Raw genomic sequence first — 22,831 nt, forward strand, 5'->3', positions numbered from 1 at the left:
ATGAATCCCTGTAGGAGCAACTGCTCCAAATTTGGGGCACAGGAACGCCTAGGCACTCAAGGGCGCTGCAGTCCCAGCTGATGCCACCAAAATGACTTGGCCTCGTACCCCAATAACCAAACCAAAATTCATTGGATTTAATAAAATTAAGAGTTGCACCCAATACCCCAAAAAATTGTTAAATGTAATGCAATGCCTCAAGTACACCCTTTTTTGTGATTACATAAATAGAGCGGCCACATCCGCAAAGGCTAAATCTTAATTTTACTATGTGCCAGAGAGAAACCACAGGTAGTTGCGCTGCTAATAACACTGAGGCAAAGGGGTTCAAGATGTAGGGCAAACAACAAAGGCGATAATGGACAGCCTTGGCGAACAAATAGTTTCAATAGAATAAGTTTAGTTAGCCATTGGCTAACAATTAGCCTTGTATAATATTGCTAATTGTGCCGTCTTATGCCCCTGAGCAAGATATCTTGAATATTTCCGTGCTCTAAGACCACAAACAAGAAATGGTGAAGAATTTTCGAAATTTCTTGGCAAGGTCAATCTGAATAGGAGTTACTTTGACGGTCTCTTCAGCTACTGTCTCCGATACCGAAGGGGCAATATGAATATGGGCTTAGATGCGGCGGCCTCTGATACCACAGACCTCATGCGAACCTATTAAAGCAGCGACTAGTTGCAGACGATTGCAAAAAGCGTTTGCTAAGAAGTTTGTAATCTACATTAAAGAGAGAAATTGGATGATATCCTTCACCTGTTTGTAAGCGGCTTGTATTTGTGGTTTTTCGAGAATGTGAGAGCAAGAACCCAGCCTCACAACAAGCCTGAAAATCCTCCATGAAAACAGGCACAAGGGAAGGGCAAAATGTTTTATAGAACTTCCTAGTAGTGCCACCTGACCAGAAAATTTTTGAGCCGTCAGGTCAGCAATTGCAGCTTTAATTTCGAACAACGTTATAGGAGCCTCCACTGCACCTAGCTGCCCATCGTCAAAACGAGGAAACGCTTCTAGTAAGCATCTGTAGCCTCATCTTCTAAGTTTGGTCCCTTCTCCCCCTCCTCCCCAATTCCTCAACAGCTGCCGATAAGAGTCAAAGAAAACATCAAGAATACACTTGGTATCGCTCTAAGTTAAACCTGCACACTGAATTTCATACATTTACTTAGCCAGAACAGTCCTCCTTTCGTCACTCAGGGCCCGACGAGATGGTTGCTCAACTCGAAATTTACAGGACCTAGACCTTACCAAGGCTCCCTTGTTTTTCGGTTTCAAACTGCTGAAGCTCTTCTTTACCACTGATCCAGCGCTCACCCACCACGGCTGCTATTCATTGCCTTTCACCAGCCGCCAATGGTAGGTGTATGCTTCACACAGACGAATGTGGTCTGATGACATCAGTGGTGGTCTCGTAAAGTCACTTCCCTCCAGCCAATGGGATTGCTCCAATCTGTTCCTGATAATTATTAGATTACCGCCATCTGCATAATCACGATTTTTTTGACACAATGATTGACGATCGGCGCCGGCTTTTCGCTGGGGTAATGCTTAAATGCTATTGCATGCAATCGGAACTGAATTCTGCTCCAGTGAACTCGCTGACACCGATAATAAAGTGTTATGAAAACGAAGAATAATGTCCACGTGCAGAATGTGTTTCGCTCAATAGACTGTGCGGACAGCTTAAACGCTGAGTAAGCTAGGCTCGAAGTAACACAGTCTGCAGGATTAAAGTATATTTCGCAACTTTGTCAAACTTGTACGTGCTGCCACCTCACGATGTCTACCTTCCGCTGGAGGGAAAAGCGAGGTTTAACAGCGCGTGAAATTCATTTCCTTCGGCAGGGTTTCACACTGTTCCACAGGCGGACACAACCTTTGTCTAGTCTGCATTACTTACGCCCCCCCTCTCATGACCCACGTGACACACTATTTGGAGAGATGGCGTTTTACAGTTTTCTTCAACTTTAACTTAATTTTTCACCTTTGGTTTCTTCCACTTTCGTTCATGATCAATTGACGGTGCAATATTGAATGAGTTTCAACTCATGTGCCTCGAAATGACACCGCAGGTTTGCAGTAACTCGGACCAATGAACGCGAGCTCCAGGATCTATTCTTGGGTTCTGTCCGCGAAAGCAACCTGCATAAGAAAGTAAACACTATTCTATTTCCGCCATTCAGATCTGCTCTCTAAATACAATTTGTATTTACGAGATGAAAACCGCATCTGTCAGTACGGCAGTGTCTAAATTCCCGTAAAATGTTACATGCTACTTTGCAATTAGTGTGGACAGCTTCAAGTCCATAACTCCTGGGGTTGAATTGCAGTTTTGGGTGGACTGTGCACGATTGCAAGACACTGTTATTTGGGTATTGAAGGTAATTACCAATTGTTACGGCGCGCAGCAAATACTTTCTTTCAAAGATTTTCACCACTCGAATCAAGTAATGAAGACTGCCGCACAAACCCAATGGCAGAGGGACGCAATAACTCCTTTCACACCTTGCAGTACGAAGATTCGTATCTAAACAACACTTTGTGGGCGCGGGGGAAGTGCAACAAGCAAACGTGGCTACGACCGAAACTAAATTTAAGTGCAGGAGCCGTTACTGTTGATTATCATGTAGTCACATGTGTAAAAACCAACCCTCGTCCTAATTGATTAAAAGCAGTTAAAACCTGCAAAAGAGCCGGGTAGAGGGATGTAAAGCTCCCAGCCCTTAAAAGGGCTGAAAAATCACGTATATATCTAAAAACCTTTGAAAGAGGACCGCCCCGTAAGGTCAATTCCAATGAGTGGTCGATAAGGGCTAAAAAAATATCATATAAAATTGGCATGACACATGTACAAATTCAGATACGTTCGCGCTGCAGATAAAACTGGTTGTCATGTAAGATAAAGGTAACATTCAGGTTATACACTAAAAAACTTCAAAAATTTATCTGTGAATTTCTGGCGTTGTTCTGGAATGCCGCAGCGCCCGAGCTTGCGATACACACTCTAAAAGGGGCCAAAACTCAGCATCTGGTATCGAATAGAACGAATCTTCAATGTCTACAGATAAAGCAGAATCAGTCTGATCGCTGTTTTGCGAAAATTGATCAGCATCTACTGAATTCTTTACCAAGAAGGGATCATTATTAGAGAGATGTTTAAGCTTAGAAAGAGGAAATCAGCAGACCTGGTGTTGTCATGATCGCTTCTCACTTACGGCAGTCCTAAATGGCAAATGGCTTGCGAGTTTTAGCCGAGAAAAAGACTGACAAGGAATTCTTAGATCTGGTATCAATAGCAGTCTCCAATCACGTCAGCTGTAAGCTCTTGCAAAAGTCTCTAACTTTCGATTTTACTCTTGCTTCGCTTCTTTTTACGTGCAAAAAGTTTTTGCCAACGCCCTCAAGTCCTTTTTTCTTCAAGAGGCCAGTTGGTTAAAGAATGAAGTTGCCATCTTTGTCAGATTTGAGTAAGCACAAGTCGTGGCTGTTGAAATGTTGCACGATAAAATTAACACCCACAGAACACGTCTTACTAGGGCGACATTTACCACGCCTTTTAAATGTGGCACTACACAATTAATATCCTTAGAGCCAGTCTTACTCGAGCGATAATTAGCACACCTTTTCTGGCCCCGGCACCATCTAGGAGGCATTCTTTTCTTGTCTTCAACGTTCGACTTTGAGGCAATACTCCTATTTATGGCGAGGAGCTCGTGCACCGCAGGATTTATCGCCTGAGTAAGACTGGCTCTAGAGATGCTAAATGTGCAGTGCAACTTTTCAAAAGGTGCGCTAATTTTCGTCCGGATAAGACGTGTTGTATGGATGTTAATTCTTTCGTGCACCATTTCAAATGCCACGATTAGTGCTTACTCCAACCTGGCAAAGATGGGAGGCTCAGTGTTTTACCTAATGGCCTCTTTAAGGAAAAAGCAGTTGAGGCGGCCGGCACAAACCTTTTGATCATGAAAAGATGCCAAGTACGAGAAAAAACTAAATTTATAGACTTTTGCAAGAACTTGCTGCTGACATCGTTGGCGAGTGCTTTTGATACTAGTTCTGAGAGTTCCTTGTGTGTCTTTTCTATCCTAAAACGCACAAGCCATATTTTCCATTTAGGACTATCGTAAGCGAGAATGGATAATGGCAACACCAGATCAGTAGATTTCTTCTTCCTAAGCCTAAACATCTGTCTATTAATGGCATCTTCTTGGTAAAGAAGTCAGCAGATGTTGCCAAGTTTTTGCTAAACAACGATCAGAATGGATCTTCTTTTTCTGTAGACATTGAAAATTTGTTCTACTCGATACCCCACGCTGAGAAACTGTAGGCGGGGGCGTCGCAATAATTCGAAAAGAAGGTATTTAATTCTCGCCCGTCCACGGTATCCCAGATCACGAAAGTGTTTGGTGCCAGATAAATGTCGATATAAATATTTATCTTGTAGCAGCGCTATATAGGCCGCCAAATGCACCAGTTTCGTATCAAGGAAAATTGTAGCGGTACCTAGAACACGTGAAGCCGAGGAAGCATAAGATGATCATTTCCGGAGATTTTAATCTTGCAGGCATTGACTGGAATACTTTGACAAATAACTCGAGAGAAACGGAAAGCAGTGAATTGCTCCTAGATATTGCCTTTAACAACGACTTAAGACAGAAGACGGTGACTCAGAATACACGTGTAGCAGGGACTGTTGAATCAACGCTCTACTTGGTGTTCCTGGACAGGCGGATCGACAACTATGAAGTTAATGTCGAAGAGGGTGTGTCCGATCACAAACTTATTTTTGGACAGATATATACACAGTCTGGAATTGAAAGGCTAAAAGAGAGAGTCATTCATGTACCTGATTTTGACGAAGCATATGATACCAGTATTCCTTGGACAGTTTTAAAGAAGGTGACGTCAATATCGTGTGGTTAAGATTCAAGGAGATAGTCTTCCAGTGTGTTAGCTCATACACTCTAACAAAACGAAAGGAAATAAACAAACATAACCCGTGGATTTCGAGTGATATCATCCAATTAAAACAAGAATTTATTTGTGAGAGAAGGAAAGTGTCAAGAAAAAATAGTTTAATCCCATGTTTATCAAGCCTTTTACGACAAATGCTGAGAGATGCGAAAGCAAAATATTTATGATGAGACAGTAACTGATTACGTGAAATATTCTCCCCATCGATTTTGGTGTCCTCTTTCCACAAGGATAACAACTCTTATATCATTGTTATCGTCAGTCAGGCGATTACTGATTCTGTGATTGCGACCGCTCATAATAAGTTTTTTCAGTCTGTGTATACAGTCCCAGCAACAAACACTGTGTCATCGAATTTATTGTCACAAATACAAGAATGAACAATGCCCGATATTTAACTCACTTATGAAGGATTGTTATAATTTGTGCTAAATATAAACGAAAAGAAGTCTGTTGAACTGCACAGCATAGCAAACACCTTTTTACGCAGGTATGCGGAATAGGTAACCCAATATCTGATTATTATATTCACAACCTCACTCGAAAACAAACAGATCCCGAATTACTGGCTTACCGCTAATGGGGTCACAGTACACAAATTTGGAAAATGGTAGACAGTTGAAAATTACAGGCCCATCTTTTTAACTTGCGTTTGTTGCAAACTTATGGGGCTCATAAAATGAAAGGCAATCTATACACAACTTGAATGAGCAAAATCTTTTTTTCCAAATAAGCATGGTTTTCGGCAACAGTTGTCTGCTGCAACACTAGTAGAGACAGTTAATGACTTCGCGAAGGCTTTGAAGGACAAGAAACAAATCAATGCAATATGCCTTGATCTTTCGAAGGCTTTAGACAGAGTCCAACAAGGTGATTTAACTAATTACTATTAACGGGTACTAATCATAAAATTATGCACTGGATGTCAGCTTATCTAAAGGGAAGGACACAATTTGTCGAAATCAATGGCAGTAAATAAGAATTAAGCGTAACCTCCGGTGTATCTCAGGGGTCCGTCTTGGGTCCCATTTTATTTTTAACCTTTATTAATAAAGACATTATTTCCGATATTGACACAGATGTTACAGTGACACTTTTTCGCTGACGACTGCCTGCTCTACTGTGGTATAAATAATACAGATAACTAAAAAGCGCTTAATGGAGCTCTCGTACCTGTCCAAAAATGGTGCCAGTGCTGGAAAATGAAAATCATTGAAGAGAAAACAGTAGTTTTGCACCTCATGAACAGGACCAAACATGCCCATGAGTGCTGTTATAGGCTAGGATATACCTCACTTACCACAGTACAAACACTCAAGTGCCTGGGAGTCCTGATTTCTAGATATCTAAGGTGGAAAAATTCTGTACTAAATATCTGTTCAGCCGCTGAAAAGAAACTCTGATTTTTGCACGGAAGATTAAAACTGGCCTCACAATCTGCCAAGCTAGTTGTCTATTTAAGCTATGTACGACCAAAATTAGAATACGCCAGCATTATATGGGATCGAGCAGAGAGTGGTTTTAAAAAAAACTTGAAAGTGTGCAAAGGAGAGCAGCTTGGTTTATAATGTATAGATATGAGCGTACTGATTCTCTAACAGAATCAGTACATATAAATACCAGCGCAAAACAGCAGGACACACGACGAAGAACGAGGACGCCCAAGCGCTTACTTCCAACTGACGTTTAATGGGTGAAAAATGGGCTTAAATACTGGTTACAAACAACAAAAAGAAAGAGAATATCGTTGTTTGTCACTTCTTCAAAAAGCGCAGCTCCGCATCTGACAAGGTGATTGAAGGCGCGCTGACACAATTATCTTGCAGCCCGGCTATCTCAGCAGCCTCCTTGATTTCCCGCACTATCTGGTCCGAGTGCCTGCTGATTACCGAACAGCTGGTGAAGTCCGGAGTGCACTGCTCTTCTTTCCCTGTAGCTCGGACTTTGATGATGCATTTCCGCCGGTGCAGCGCCAGATTGCCTGTACCTGTCTCGAAGTCCTGTACCGATGTTCTTTCAGACGCTCATTCAGGCAACTACCCGTCTGGCCGACGTAAACCTCGCCGCATGAAAGGGGAATGTAGTACACCATACCCTCCACACATTCGACCAAGGGGTTCTGATGTGCCGTGTTACACCGCCGACGCTCGCCATCTCCTTTGATGACACGTGCGAATAGAGTGCCTAATTTCATAGGGGCCGAAAAGACGGCGTCAACCTCACTATGCCGACCAATCTTCTTGAGGCGATGTAACACATTGTGTATATACGGCACAACGACCACCCTTCGTTTCCGCGGCGGTTCTTTGGTCCCGTTGCTGGCTCGTGCTTCTTGTTTTACTTCCTTCAGAAGGCGTTGACTAACGGAAGTCACAATGCCCGGAGGGTACCCAGCGTCAAGAAGACGCGCCACCTGACCACTGAAACTTTCTTGAATGGAATGAGCGGAAGATTTTTGTATAGCGTTCTTGAGATAGCATTTGTGCGTTTTTGTATTGTTTATTCGCTCACTCTCGAAGTCAAGTCGCCGGCAGGAGGCTTTAGCGTTGTTGAAGAAAAGAGCGCAGCAAAGGGGACAAGAGAGAAGATGACAGGACAGGCGCTGCTCGTCGTCAAGAGGGCAGAAGTTTGCGAAGCTTCTCCCGGTTGATCTCGTGATTGATGTCCCGCAAGCTGTCATTGGTGGTCGTTGCAATATCAGCATCGCTCATGAAAAATGCAGGTATACCCTTACAAAAAAAGTTTTAGACAGTCTATAGAGTGTCTATAGACTTCTGTCTATAAAGTCTATAAACTGTCTATAGACAAAAGTCTATAGGCAATAGAAATGCCATAGACAGTCTATAGACAATCTATAGATTTATGGCCATACACTTTTAGTAGACTTTTGTCTATAGATAGCCTATAGACTATTAATAGACAAAAAGCAATATCTATAGGAAGTCAATAGAGTCAATAAGAAGTCTATAGACTGTCTATAGACCATTTTTATATGGGTAGTCGGGTTGTATTGCCGAGCCTGCGTGTCGAGGCTCTTCTAGATTGTAGATGCTTTGGTTGTGAAATGAACAAGAGCCTTAGTAATGTTTCGGACCAACCCGAGGATACATTGTTCTTTGATGCCCCTGATGAAGAAGCTCACCTTCTTTTCTTGGCTCTATTATGTGGGTCTGTGCGTCGTAATAGACGTCACATCTTTTCGACGTATGCAACGACGGTCTCATTCAGGTTTTGGATGCGCGTTTCGAGTAGCAGTTAGTCTTTTTCTTTGAGGGCGACTGTTTCTTTTGGAACCCTAATTTCGTTGTCCTGGTCACTGCCTTGACTGCCGTCACCACTATGTGACATCTGGTGGAGCTGCTGGGTGGCCTTTCATGTGGCGGGCATTCCCTGGAAGTCGTGACACTAGCCCTCTGCGTCTCTCACCGGAATACCTGACTCCAGTTCACCAAGCCAGTCGACGCCTGCAAGGGGCGCAACGTGAGTTCGGGTCTGCCGGACGCACCCGACAGCGACAAGAAGCTGCAGCGTCCATTATGAGCTCGCCACAGACATCGACCTCTATCACTCTGCAGCAGCCGCGGATGCCGCCAACGCTGAGAGGCTCCCCAGGCGAAGGCAACGTCGAGTGGTGGGACCAATTTGATCGCGTGGTATTGTTTAACAGTTTCATGATGCGACGAAAATTGTGCACGTCTTTTTCTCACTGGAGGGCTCAGCACGTGCGTGGTATGAAAACTACGAGTCTTGAATAGCCCCCTAACGGCAATGGGGTTATCCATAAGGGAACTTTTGAAGGCATTTACCATTTCCATGAGGAAAGAAGGAGCCCAACGACGCCTTGAGTCATGAATTAGCCCCCGCACGAGCCCGTCCGCGGCTAATTCGAAGAGTGGAACCACTTTTTTCTTAGCGCCTACCCCGAGATGACAGAAGAAACGAAAGTTCTCTTTTTAATGCGCAGCGCTAAAGAAGAATTCTTCGCCATCCTCGTCCACCAGCCGCAAAAAGTCGTTGTGTATGCTGCGCATGTTATGCGCGTAAAGCCTTACTCTGGACGCTACCCGACGCTCTTTATTTGCAGTCGTACTGTTTTTCTCTTCTGTGTTTACTTCCTGTCTTTTTTGTATTCCTTTATTTTTGCTGTAAAGCATCGAGCTGATGCTTATTCCAGAGGTTATTAGTGCCGCGCATCTGTGTACTGTTTATTCGTTCACGCTCAATGCCGCCCACTGGTGACCTTGTCGTTTTTTTTTTTCACGTGATATGCGCCCGGGCTAATCTCGACTGATAATAGCCGCGATGCAAACAGGGGAATTCACTATTTCGAGATTGTTGAAGTTGCTTTCGGTTCCTTATATCGAAGGTTCCCTGTCAGTTTTAAATTAAGCGCTGCAAAGAACTAACACACAGTGTTCGACGACCGCCGAGCACGCTTGTTTTTCTCGCCACCGCTGAGCGTTCAGTTCATTGTGGGCGCAGGTCAGCCTTAGAAACAGTTTATTTTGGAAAGGTTCTTGCGCTGCCTTCCCCACTGCCTTGATTGCCGTGACAACAACGTGACAACCTTCTTCGGTGAAAACAGGTCAACGATAGTCAACGTCGGAGTAGAGGTGGTTGTTTTCGTCAGGTATTGAAACATCATTACTCGAGCTATTTTGACGTATTGCTTTGCAGAATTTTCTTGGATTATTCTTAAGTAGCGAATGAGGGTCTTCCGAAGAATATTTATTTTTTGCTTCACAAAACGCGGAACAGTACAGTTTTACGTAGTTTTCTATTTACCCCACGCGCATGGCGTACATTCTACCTTCGAGTTGTTGTACAATCGTTTTTTTTTTCTCATTTCTCATACCTTGATGCTTTCTTCTAAACCAAGGGCTAGATTTGCTATCTTATAGCGGGATGCGTGGGACGTGCTTGGATACGAGCTCAGTGGACTTGTCTCTAAAAAGAGCTCTTTATCTTCTGCTCACCTCTCTGAAAAGAGGGCGTCAGGTTATCAGAAACACCTGAAGTTCGGCTTTCATTCGATTGTAATTGCTTCTGTTATAGTCGTGAATCTTCTCCATCGAGGTGGCATTGAACGGAAGTGGAATCTTAACTGTCAATTGGAGTAAATTATGGTAACTCAGTCCATAGAAATAATTCATTTCCACACTGTCAGATCCTGTTCTAAAGATGGGGTGTATTAAATGGAGACCACTGGTGGGTTGGGTAACTAGTTGAGGTATTTTGGAATCTAAAGTGAAGTTTATGAATATTGTTGAAGCACTCTAAGTGGCTAAGAGCTTTTCCCAATCGATCTGTGGGAAGTTAAGGTCGCTTAGTGGCTAAGTTAAACCAGCCTCAAACTGCCCAAAAGCCCTCGTATGATTAAACTGAGTTCATCTGAAAAGAGCTGATCGGAGTTTGGAGCGCGGTAACGCACGCGTATCAAAAGATTGATGAAAAAAGTAAGGCAAGTTGGCCAAATGAATTCAAATCCGGAAGCGGTGTTGATAGCAACTGACGTAACCGATCTTCAATGCGTGAGAGTACGCCCAGCCTCGCTATGATTGCGATCGCTGCTGTATATACAGTTAGGGCCAGGGGTGTATTCAGACCACGATGGACGACTGAGAACCACCTGAGTCCACTTGCCAAGCATGAGACACAATCACCGCGTTCTCCTTATCTTCTCAGTTGTTGGCGATGCCGACAAAATAGAAAAGACATCGCTTCTTCAACGATCGTCACGCTTCCCCCTGCGCAGCCGAAGCCTGCAGGGCGAGTTAAACAAGCACTGCGCGAATGGTAGGGCTTCAGCCGGCCAACATGAGTGACTTGAGTTCGTGCAGAACGACGGCCACTCTCCATGAGACGCGCAATACGCTAATTAAGCTCACTGAGTTGCTCAATAACAGCATAGGGTCCATTGTAGTGGCACACCATCTTCTGGGACAATCTCCGCTTTCTGACAGGCCGCCAAAACAAGAGAAAATCACTGCGGCTGTAAGTGAAGTGACGGCGGTGGGCATCGTACCGCGCTTTGGACCGATCTGATCTGTGGGAGGCGAGAATATGAAGGCGGGCAAAGCGCCGGGCCTCTTCGGCGAGACGAAGGGTCTCCCTGCGATGGAGGGATCTTCATGAGGCTCGGCAGAAAATGGTGATGAAAGGCCTTTGAACATCAGGACGCTGTTCCTTTTCTTGTGCTTGGAATCAACGTACATTGAGAGCATGTTAGTGATCGTTCGGTTCTTGCAGTTAGTTAGCCCACTCGTATGGGGATGGTAAGGCGAGGGGTGGCGAAAATTCGAAACGCAAGAACGGAGAAGCTGCTTCATGACGGCAGTGGTGAACTGCCGACAACGGCCACTGAATATGAATTTTGGGGGTCCATGCCGGAGAACTATGGAGCGCAGAACAAAAAAGGACCCATGATGCGCTGTAGACGAGGGCGGGGCTGCTGTTTCGCAATACCGAGTAAGGTAGTTAATGGAAACCATTATCCAGCGGTTCCCATGGTAGGATTCGGAAAATAGGCCCACGAGACCTATGCCCACTTGCTCGAACAGTGCGGCATGTTGTGTCACAGGGTGAAGCTGTCCAGATGCCACGCTAACGGGGTGCTTGTTTTGTTGACACCGTATGCAGCTCACGACGTAACGATCAGTCATAGCCCGCATTTTCGGCCAATAGAAACGTGCCTGGATACGGTGGAGCGTTGGTGCCGAACCAAGATGTCCAGATATAGGTTCGTCGTGCATGACGTGCAAGACAGAGGTTACAGGCTCTTCGGCACTACGGGAAGGAAGCGCTGGCCTGTAGAAGAATAGTTTTTCTTTCACAGAATCTTGCACTCAGAAGTGGTTTGCAACAGAGGGGGTCTTCAGCCTCCGGAGAGAGAGACCGTAGTGTTAAATCTTTCTCCTGTTCCGCTTTGAATGTGGCGAAATCAGGAAAACATGGTAACACTGACGCGATGCAGTGGTCGAAGTTATCGATGTTATACTCCGGCTGAGGAAGGTGTGACCGCGAAAGGCAGTCCGCGCCAGCGCGCCGGCGACCGCTCTTCTAGGCGACTGTGTAGTCAAACTCTTGCAGCCGGAGAGCCCATCGTGCAAGGCGCCCACACGGGTCACGAAAATTAACGAACCAGCGAAGGCCATGATGTTCAGTGATGATGGTGAACGGGCGTCCGTACAGATATGAACGGAAACGCTGCGTGGCGAAGGCGACGGCGAGGTATTCCTGCTCGGTGATGGCATAATTGCTCTCCGGCTTACTTAGCGAGCGACTTGCATGCGCAAAAACTTGCTCTTTATTGTCGCAACGCTGGACGAGCACAGCGCCGAGACCAACACCGCTGACGTGCGTATGAATCTCCGTGGGGGCGGAGGGATCGAAGGGGCAAAGTACAGTCTGGGATAAGAGAAGGAAATCTGAGTTGGCGGAAGACAGAGTCGCTCTTAAGGATCCACTTGAAAGCCGCATCTTTCTGAAGCAGGCTTGTCAGGGGGTATGTGATGTCCGCAAAGCGATGAATAAAGCGGTGAAAGTATGAGCATACCCCAAGAGACTTCGGAGCTCTTTTACTGACTGTGGTGGCTTGAACGACTCGACAGCGGCAGTCTTGGCTGGATCAGGTCTGACAGCATCTTTGTTAACTAGGTGTCCAAGCACTAACGCTTGACGTAGAGTTTTTCAGACACTTTTCACCATCATCTTCCATGTTGAGCCTGCTCGCAGTTCGCATCCGCAGTGTGCCGTTGTTAAGAAAACTATCAAGATTTATCGAGCTTCGAATTCTTGACAGCAACTTAGAAGCAGCCAACTCTTCGCTTATTACTAGCTGCTTTCTGGACCCGCACAGTATGCGCGTTTCAATTGCTGTTCGGGAGAGTGAAGAGACCGATGATGTAGTGGAAAGCTTATATTTTTCCAACTTTATCCTAGCGCATTGAAGTGTCAAACCCGTTGTTTGCCGTGTTACAATGTTGCAGTGTTTTGTGTTACTTTCATGAAAACAACTTTAATGCGCGTTCTAGAAACTTGGTAAGTTTAGATTCAGTGTGTTTAGACCGTTTAACGGCGGATATCCAGAAAACATTCAGAAACATCCTGCTGCTTTTCAGTCGTAGTTCTGCTCTAGCGATCAACAAAATTTAATGCCCTGTAACCGCAGGCTTCAATACACTTTGTGTCAAGAGTGACTGCAGTAAGGTCGCGAGTATTGCACAGCTAAAAGTAATATCACATGATACAGAGCTGCTCCGGTTTCTCCTTAATAGATATATTTTTTTCATGATTGCGCAGCCAAGTACGCTAGGCATTTGGAAAATGTAGTCTGCGTCACATTTCGTGATTTTACTGCAGTCGAAAAAATTCAACGTGCTGCTAATGCTAAATGTCTGCTTTAATACTTAGGCATCGTGATAATAAAACGAGCCTTGTCTCTTCTGGAGACCGACGCCTTTATGAGCAGACAGCTTATTAATTCAGTACGGGCTGCGTAGCTCTTGTTTCAGACCACAACGTGCGCAGCAACATTTCTGGCATGCGTGTAACTTCACGAATAGTTGCAAGGTGGTCTCGAAAGCAGTGAACTCCAACTCTGTAAACACTCTTGTCTTTGCCATGTGCAGGTGGATCTTAAAACAAAATAAAAACTAACAGCGGGGGCACGGCGTACGAGTCGGCAGCTGTGCTGTGTGTTCGGAGGACGGTGCACTCCACGAATGGAAAAAGTTTTTGAAAGAAATATGGAAATGTTTCGGCGTACATCCACTGTCAAAACTATCGATCTTAAGGGGTTTGCTTGTGAGACCGGTAGTATGCCTTGTAATGCATCCCCAGAGACCGTAATCACTCGAAAGACGAATGGCTTTGTGTCCTCAATGCTCCCAAGGTTTGGACAGTTTCTTCTGCTAGGGAGTCACGCTAAACAAATTAGAAGCAAATCCCTTGCGCTCTATATTTTTGGCGGGAACGGTACACATACATGACTGCTGTTGGATTTCATAAGTTTTTATAACAAATATTTTTGTTCAATAAAATGATTACAAGTTATAGACAACAATGTTTCCAAAAAGCAGTGACTTTTGTTATAAGAACAAACGAGTTTTGCTGGAAAAAATCGAACAACATAATATATAAAAAAATCACTTCTGTAATTTCGCATGTTTGTGTATCTGGGGCCCAGCTGAGCAGAACTTAAAATTTTCACCTAATGTATGCAAACTCTTCCGTTTGAATAAACGTAAGAAATATTACTGAATGCGGGCACCAAAAAAATATAACTACTGCTATGAAACATCGAGGCTGAAACAAATGTCATTTTAGCTCAATCATAGTACAAAATCTGCCTAAAACCGAACTCTAAAACTCCTTCCCGATATTCTTCAGCCGTTGCTAACTCTGTCAAAGGGAATTCTTATTCACAGGCCAACAGCTGGCAAGCTTTTGCGGTTTCGGAGAAACTCACATGGGGATGACCAGATCCGTGATGAGACGGCGGTTGCTAAGGCTCTCTAGATCCGGAAAAAGGGGAGATGAGAAGCTAAACCTGCAACCTATAAGGCTAGAACCTTTTGCGGTGCGGCTTTCCTAAGAATGCTGTTCCAGGAACCAACGGCTAATAAATCGGATATAATAGGCTTAAAGGTTGGGATAGGTGAGCCACATGCAGTGTTAGATGACGGGCACGCATTTCGCTACCGTGATTTTGCTGACCGAAAAAAGCTTGGTGCCCAGCTCTTGATCAATAAGGATACATCTGGCAGCGTAGAGGCAGTTCTATAGAATTCACGAGAGTGTGGCAGTTACCGTAATTATGTTTGGAAGCACGTTAAATTGAAGGTTGTATAAGCGTACACACCTAAATCCAACCAATATACAAAAGATAGGGGCAAGGATCTCTGAGGACATCGTGTCGGAAATAACTACAGTAAAAATGCTGTACTTAGTCCATGGCATGCAAGGGGCAGGCAGATGACAATCAGCGACTTTCGCAAACGCTTTACTAAAAGTGTGTGGGGGGGGGGGGCTATTAGTAGAGTTCGCAGACCGAATCAGTTTAAGGGTCGTGTACATGTTGCCCCGCAAACGGGAGAGCTGGAAACCTACTTGAAAGAGCCCGAATTGCGAGTATAATATGAAATCGACTTTGTACTGTGCGCGCATCGTACCCTGGTACCAGCCAAGAGAGCAGGTGCTCGGTGAGGTGAGGTGCACTGATTGAACAAGGGATGGTGATTTCCTTAGTTCGGCTATGTTTGAACATGGAGCAAAGAAACTATCAGGATGAAGGCCGTCAATAATCTAGAGGCCACAGAGAAAGTAGCGCTGTTCAAGATATGTCAGAAAAATTTATAGGCCTCTTTAATGGAAGATATTAGCCTTAGCAATCATGACATGAATGACAACCACACAAATATTATCACGAAGTACGCAATAAAACATAGGACCACAATGGTTGGAAAGAATACTGCAAAGGTCTCTAAGAGCTGAATGACTTTATTTATAAGCGTCAAAGTATGAAAGCTCCCAAACCCAAGGAAAGGATAGAGCTGGCAGAAATATCATAGATAATCAATGATCGTAACGTGAATAAAAGAATATAATAAAGAAAGGGGTGCAAAGGCATCTACTGCATTTGGTCCCTCCTCGTCTCATAAAAGCAAGTAAGCGGTGGTGGTGGAAAACGTTTATTTGCTCTATTTTACAATATTTTTTGCGGCTTCAGACGGAGTCTTCCATCTTATCATCAGGGTCGGTTCCCCTAGTCCAGGGCTCCGCAGAGGGTAGCTGCTCTGCGTGCACGCCTGACTAGTCCTTGTTGGACTTTCAGGATGTCGCTGGATAGCATCCTCTCCCACTGTTCCGCACTCGGGTTTTCTTTTATGGGTAGCTCGTCTATTTTCTGGCAAGCCCTTGTGGTATGGTGTAGGGTTAGTTTGTCTCCACACCACGGGCACTCGCGCTTGTACTGCGTGGGGTAGAATTTACTTAGCATGTTTAGGCACGGGAATGTTCCCGTTTGTAACTGTCGCCATGTTACGGCGCCTTCTCTATTGAGTTGTTTGTGTGGGGGCGGGTATTTTCGTCTGATCCCTCTGTAGTAGTTAGGAATGTCATTATAGCTTTGAGCTACCGGTTCGGGAACCTCAGCGGGGTCGGGATTGCTGGATGCTCGGTTTGTTGCGTACCCTCGAGCTACCCTATCCGCCTCCTGATTTCCCGTAATGTCGGTATGTCCCGGCAGCCAAACTATCTCGTGTTTGGCCTGGTTGTTTTCGGTTTTGCAGCTTGAGCGGAGAATGCGCAGCGCGCTGTGGCTGATTCTGCCGTTTAGGTAGCTGCGGCATGCAGCTTGTGAGTCGGTGAATATGGTTAAGGGTCTGTTAGGTCGGTAGCCCTCCGCTGCCGCTAGAGCCACGTATTTGTTATTGAGGTCCTAGTATTCTCAAAAGTGACATTTTGAATTGCTCCACACCTAGTTTCCATTATCGCCGTGCATTTCCACTAGCGATGCGCCAGTTCCAAGGACCTTAAATTCTTACGTATTCCGTGTAAAGGCAGCCATTTTTTCCTTCCAAAGCTCTCATTTGGTATTCGGTAGAACTCACAGGCTTTTTCCAAATGAGAGAGCGAGATGAGGACTCAGGCATACAAAATAAAAAAAAATGACTCTTAGTTGGTCGCCTTACAGCCCTCCGGTGGTGGCATGCGAATGCTCAAATTCATGACACATTTTCATTGTACCGAGCGCTATATGATGTATGTTCTAGTAGGTATATAATGTAATCAGAGAACGAGAAAAATTTGTCAGATGCTATACTTCGCAGCTTTTTAAATTGATGACATATCAATATAGAAATAGTGAGTATAAAATACACTAAAACCCGTGAAGTAATCCAAGGTTCTCGCAGTAAACATGAAAAAAAGGATATTATGGATATGCATCTCTGTCAGCAAATATTTTCTACCCAGGTATTAAATCATCGCATTTAAATTCTTTTTCTACTAGCAGCCCATAGTATGTGCAAAAAAGTTTCCTTCATTGAAACCTAACACATTCGCGGGAAACTTGTATAAAATCTGCTTCTAACAACGCAGTTAGATGACTAGTGGATAATGAAATATCATTACTCAACAAAATCAATAAAGGAACATGCATCATAGAGGTAGAAAATAAGGTCCACATAGGACGTGATTCCTAGGCACTGTTAGCCATCCATGCATTGCCAGTTATGAATAAGCGGCACTCCAACACTGCACTAATCCGAAACCCTGGACAAACTTCGATGGCGCCCACGAAAGTACAAAGAGTAACGGTATCTCCGCAGGGGTAGAAGTAACCTAGGGAATACGTAAGCAGGCTGTTCACCATTCCGGGTTATATATGAAGGCTCATATGTCCCTGTAGACATCCAGGCTTAATTTCTTACTCGGGAAGATGCAAAAAGGCGGAAACGTATTCGACAGAGCAGTAACGCGAATGACACAGTTTTAGGTCAGTCTATGGAGTGAGTTAGTGAGTGAATTATTGGTTTGAGCGAACTTGGTGTAGGTTCCTATGGGGGTTCTTGAAGGTAAACTGGGAGACTAGCAACTGAGCTCGACACTGAAGCTGTAGCAACAGGGGAGAGAGAATATTCAGTTCCGGATTCGAATTGTTCTGCATGGTAGGAATCATGCAGGAAAGTACGGAACAGCTTTCTTATTTAAAACTTTTCTCGTTCGCAGAAGACCGAACACAACGTATTGGAAGAATCAGTGACGAAACAACATGGAACGAGTACTTATAGACTTAACGCGATGGATATTTGAATGGAATCAAAAATTTAGAATTGGGAACCAAGAAACCAAAGCGGGGACAGTTGAGCTTTCAGAAATGAATAAAACAAAAGAAGAGATGGTTCGATGACTCCAGAGTAGTAAGACCTTTGTTAGCCGGAATCGGCGCAAACGCGGAGCACGTGCAAATCAAGAAACCTGCTTCGTGAACAGAAGAAAAGAACTGACGCATAAGCTGTTGATGCCGGCTAGTGAACACAAGTTTTTGAAGGAAATCTTGAGGCGCGCGAAAGGGGACAATCTCTAATTTGCAGAAAAGTTTGAATTTGGAGTTGCTTCGTTTATTTTATTAAAATTAGATGGAATAAAAAAAGAATCGCCTTAGGCAGCCACATATGTCCTATGGCAGTAATAGATCTAAGTTTCATAATTTGCGGAATTAATGCGTCCATATTTTCGGCGCCCCCATGAATGATGTGACGAGGGAACAGCAAATTTTATTACAGACATGAAGAAGGTTCTCTTTATGGGCTAATTGTTTGCCTATAATTGCAAGAAAATCTTTGCGAAAAACAGACAGGGCAACGGAGAGAAAAATCACAGAGGAGCGCAAAGTTTTCTTCGTGTTGATCATTCACCAAATGGCTTGATAAGTACAACTAGGGCGCCTGTTTAGTAGTGAGGGTTGCATCCTGGTGAGTGATTTTTTTTGGACTAGAAATAATCACTTATTGGGTTCACAGTTTTATGATACTACATCGAAATAAAATGATGCAAACAAAGCCCTTTTTACCTTCCTTTCACACTTTTTCAAGATGTTTTAAAACGTCGCAGTGCGGCAAATAAATTATTCAGGTTTCTTCACTTTCCAACTTTGCTATTAAATACGTACGGCACGCTTAAACAGGAAACATTTAACGTGTTCCTCACTAGAAGTGCATAGATTCCGCAGCCATGAAATGATTGTGTATATCATCAACATCGTGTGGTAGAAAGCGCAATGTCATTGCGAGTAGCGTTTACGTGTTGTGATATATAGCAAAATTTACGCTATCTGGCCAGGTGTTTGTGATACCAGAATTAAACCACCTCAAAAAGGACAGAAACATTTCAAAAAAGGCATTCTTGGTGCATAGAGTTCCATTATTTCATAAAAATATTACTGAAGCACAAAAAAGTGATTTTCATTTATCTGCGCTTAAAAAGTCCTTCAAAGTAGTTGTGCCATATTTCCATAATTAGTTCAACCAAAAAAAACTTCAAAAACTGCTGCTTTTTTCTTCAGTCACGCTGGTTGGTCCAGTCTTCACGATCGAATTACGGTAGAAGTACGTTAGAAAAAGAAATTAGAGATCACTGCGGCCGCCAGCATTAAGCGAATGCTGAAGCATTGCCGCCTCCTGAGCGCTCGTCGCCTCCTTTGGCTCTCTTTATTCTTTTATTTTTGTCTGTTAATTATTCAACTATTGAATTCCAGTAATTATCTTATATTTTAATTAAAGATCGATATCTTTACTTTGACTACACCTTCTTTTTCCTCTATGAACCATTTTGGTTTTTCAAGTTTGGCGCCCTGGTTGCTCTCCCGTCCATTTACTCTATCCCCGTCCAGCCTATTCAACTGTCCAATGGTTCTTGCTTATAAATTTTTTAAACAATTAATCCATGTCAACAAAACTTTTTGATTAATTATCACTTATCAAATACATTTCAGTTCATTGCAAACTTTATTTTCACTCTTTTGCCTATTTTTCCACTATTTTGCTGTCCACGTCCCGTCTACTCATTTTGGGGACCTCCACGGTATTCTGACGTTTTTTCGACATTTTTGCCTCTAATTAATTAATCACCCTATCAAATATAGTTTTTCTTGCGCAGCATCCCCACATAATCATCTTTCGATTACAAACAAGCATTCGGTGCTATCTCTTTTGAAAACATGACAGCTGCCGCGGGCAAGTTTTCCGGAGACGTGTTGGTGACAAGAGCCCGCCGACATAGCCTAGAAGTGCTTTTGCATTAAAATACTAAATCTCTCTGGAGCACAAAAATCGTTATAGTACTACTGACCCAGATCATGTCAAGGACTGGAAGATGACGAAGTGGGCAGTGGTGCCTCACGGAGCGTTCGAACCATGCCCGCAGCCATTAAAAGTGTGCCGAGACCATCCTACATGACGTTCTTTTTTCACCATCTTACCATCAATAACGTTGTAAAGAACGTTTGCCACTGCCACGACACAAAGTATTGGTTTATTAACTGATTTTTGTTATCTAATTTCCGCATTTTGGACGATGTATACCTATACAGTGGTGTTGTGTTTGTGGTATTGTACGAAATGAAAAACAAAACACAAATTAAATAAACTTCCGCGACTGGAATCCGAACTCGTAGCAGCTCAGTGGCTTCGTTGGCCTCTGCATGAGAGAACTAGGCTATCGCAGCTGTTTTTTTTTCTTTACTGCACGGAAATCAAACCTGCTCAGCTACCCAATGCTTTAGGTATACATATACCATTCCGCAATGCAGACATACATTCTCACGTCTTCATTCGCAGCACTCCACCAGCACATCGAAATTGCGGGAGACATATACAGGCGTGAAGAATCGGCAACCATTCAGGCGGCCGGTCCTGCGCAGCATCATAAACCCTCCGCATCAAGGCGCACAGTTCGCTGAACAGAGACTTAGTTGAACGAGTTGGTTCTTCGTGTAGATCCATTGTGCTGCTCTTCCACAGGCTAAAAAGTCCAATTGTTATTACAAGATCGCACTGAATCCCGGAATCCTGCAGGTCCGGCAAGAACCGTATACTGTAAGGTGAGATCTCAATGTCCTGTTTGATTATCCGCGGCAGTCTGTTCCAGAAAAACACTGCATCACGGCATCACACAAAGCAGTGATCAATCGTTTGAGGTTGGCCGCACAGGTGGCCATTCATTGACCATGGCCGAAAAGTCCCGTTGGCGTGAAGCCTTACCTGGACGGGTAGAGTCAAAGTGTGACGTTTAAGAAAGAAGGATTTTGCAGCAGGTTGCATATACATTCGCTGGACTCGCTTTACTACGCTCGAGTCCATAAAAACAAGGTAAGTCTGCCGATTCATTGGAATAGGGAATACAGATTCTAATCGTACTTATGCCATATGCTTCCTTGGCAGGTCGAATAAATATTGCAATGGGAAACGAACAGTCAGGATCTCGAAAGTATAAGCAATCTCCTTCAGCAAACCACACAAAGCGTCCTCTCAGCCAAGACCAGTGAAAGCCAACAGATAGAACAAACGACAACTTAACGCCTTGTAAGCACCGCAAGCTGAAATGTGCGGGTGTAATCTTTGAAGAATAAAAATGTTGAAACAAGCTGATGAACAAAAGAGTGAACAAGCGCGACTCCTCCAGATTCGAGAGAAAAACAAATTGCCTCGACGCATAAGCTCCAACTCATAACGCAAAACAAAACTCACAAATAGCCTGTGTAGCGCTTGTACTTTCTTCCTTGCACAGTGCATCAGTTGTTGTGCATAGACTAGCTTTGCAACCAATATATTGGGGAATCGTGCCCGAGCAAAAATTGAGAGCTTCTGATTCATCCATGCCTGTTTTGGCGCCTCACAGAGCGAATTTGTGACTCCCGCTAAGACGCATTCTACTGAACCTGATTACGGGAAACCCCAAGATAGTGTAGGGTATCAGAGTCCCAGCTAATGCCACCAAAACGATTAGGTTTCGCACCCCAGCAACGAATCCTTTCCTTTTTCCAAGTTTAGAGCTGCGCCAGAGACGTCAAAGAAAAGGGCAACGTCGTCAGCATTGGCAAAAGTTCTAATTTCCAACTAATCAAGTAAAAACCCTCGAACAGCTTGTGGTCTGTATACTGAGGCACAAGGGTTCGAGATACAAAGCAAATAACATAGATGATAATGGATAACCCTGCCGTATAAACGAGATTAGTGGAATTTCTTTGATAAGTTCATGATTTATGATCAACCTTGTATGGGACTGTTCGTAGCCTTGTATAATGCCCTTAAGCACTACAGCCCCAATGTTAGCACGTTGCCAGACTACAAAAAAGAACTCATGACACACCCTGTGAAAGGCCTTTGCAATATCAGTCTGAAGAAGAGCAAGCTGACCGGGTTCATCTGTTACCGGCTCCAACACGGAACCTGCAATATGTATGAGCTTGGATACTGCGGCGTCGAAAGGCGCATGCTTTATGTGAGCCAATTAAACCCAGCGCCACAAGCTGGAAGCAGAAAGAAAGGATTTTTGCAAGTATTTTAGAGTCTACATTAGACAATAAAATTTGACGGCACCCTTCGATAGTCGTGAACCAGCCATGATATTTGCTTTTCGGAATGGGTGCGGCATGACCAGCATAAAAAGCGGGAGGCAAAAAGCCAACATCGCAAGCAAAGCAACTCTGAAGAGTTCCAAAAAGACGGGCGCCAAGCGAGGCGAAAACGTTTTGTAGAATAAGCTACTAGAGCCATCCTGGCCTGGAGACTTCTGCCCCTGGAGATCAGAAATAGCCAATTTGACTTCATCTAAGCAAAGAGGACTCTCAAATATGCCTCCTTGCTCTTCGCAAAGTCAAGGAAACACATCATCGAAGCGACTGAAGACCTACGGGACTGGCTATAGCCAGTTCCGAAAAGACGCGCATAATGGTCACAAAAAGCCCCGAGGTCACTTTAAGTATTTTCATTGTACTAAATCTCTAATACCCCCTTTGCAAGAGCGGCCTGCCTTTCATCACTGAATGCCCGTCGAGGTGGTCGCTGTTCAGGGAACTTACGCGGCGAGATATAATAAAAGCCCCCTGATGTTCTTCTGCGGTTAACTGCTGCAGCTGGGCTTTAATTATGTTTATGTGATAACTATAAGGCCCGGGCTAATTCTTTCTAACTGATGCAGGCCATTTTACTTGCGTCCAAGATCGCATAAGTGATGGCGCTTTGGAAATACGATTCTTGTTGACTCTTCAATTGCCAAATCTTTAGCCTCCTACTTGAATAGTTTCCATTTCTGAAAGAGGGAAAGATCCCCTCGGGCCCATGTATT

The 22,831-nt window shown here is 44.1% G+C and overlaps 1 long non-coding RNA gene across 1 annotated transcript in view; it reads right to left on the reverse strand.

Annotated features, from left to right (window-relative positions):
- LOC149361772 (uncharacterized) overlaps positions 1-22,831 on the reverse strand; it is a 232,558-nt gene that overhangs the window by 72,566 nt on the left and 137,161 nt on the right. The gene's annotated exons all lie outside the window — the stretch shown is intronic.

The sequence above is a fragment of the Amblyomma mixtum genome, chromosome 2, assembly GCF_055824585.1.
Source record: "Amblyomma mixtum isolate Tamu chromosome 2, ASM5582458v1, whole genome shotgun sequence".
Lineage (NCBI taxonomy): Eukaryota > Metazoa > Arthropoda > Arachnida > Ixodida > Ixodidae > Amblyomma > Amblyomma mixtum.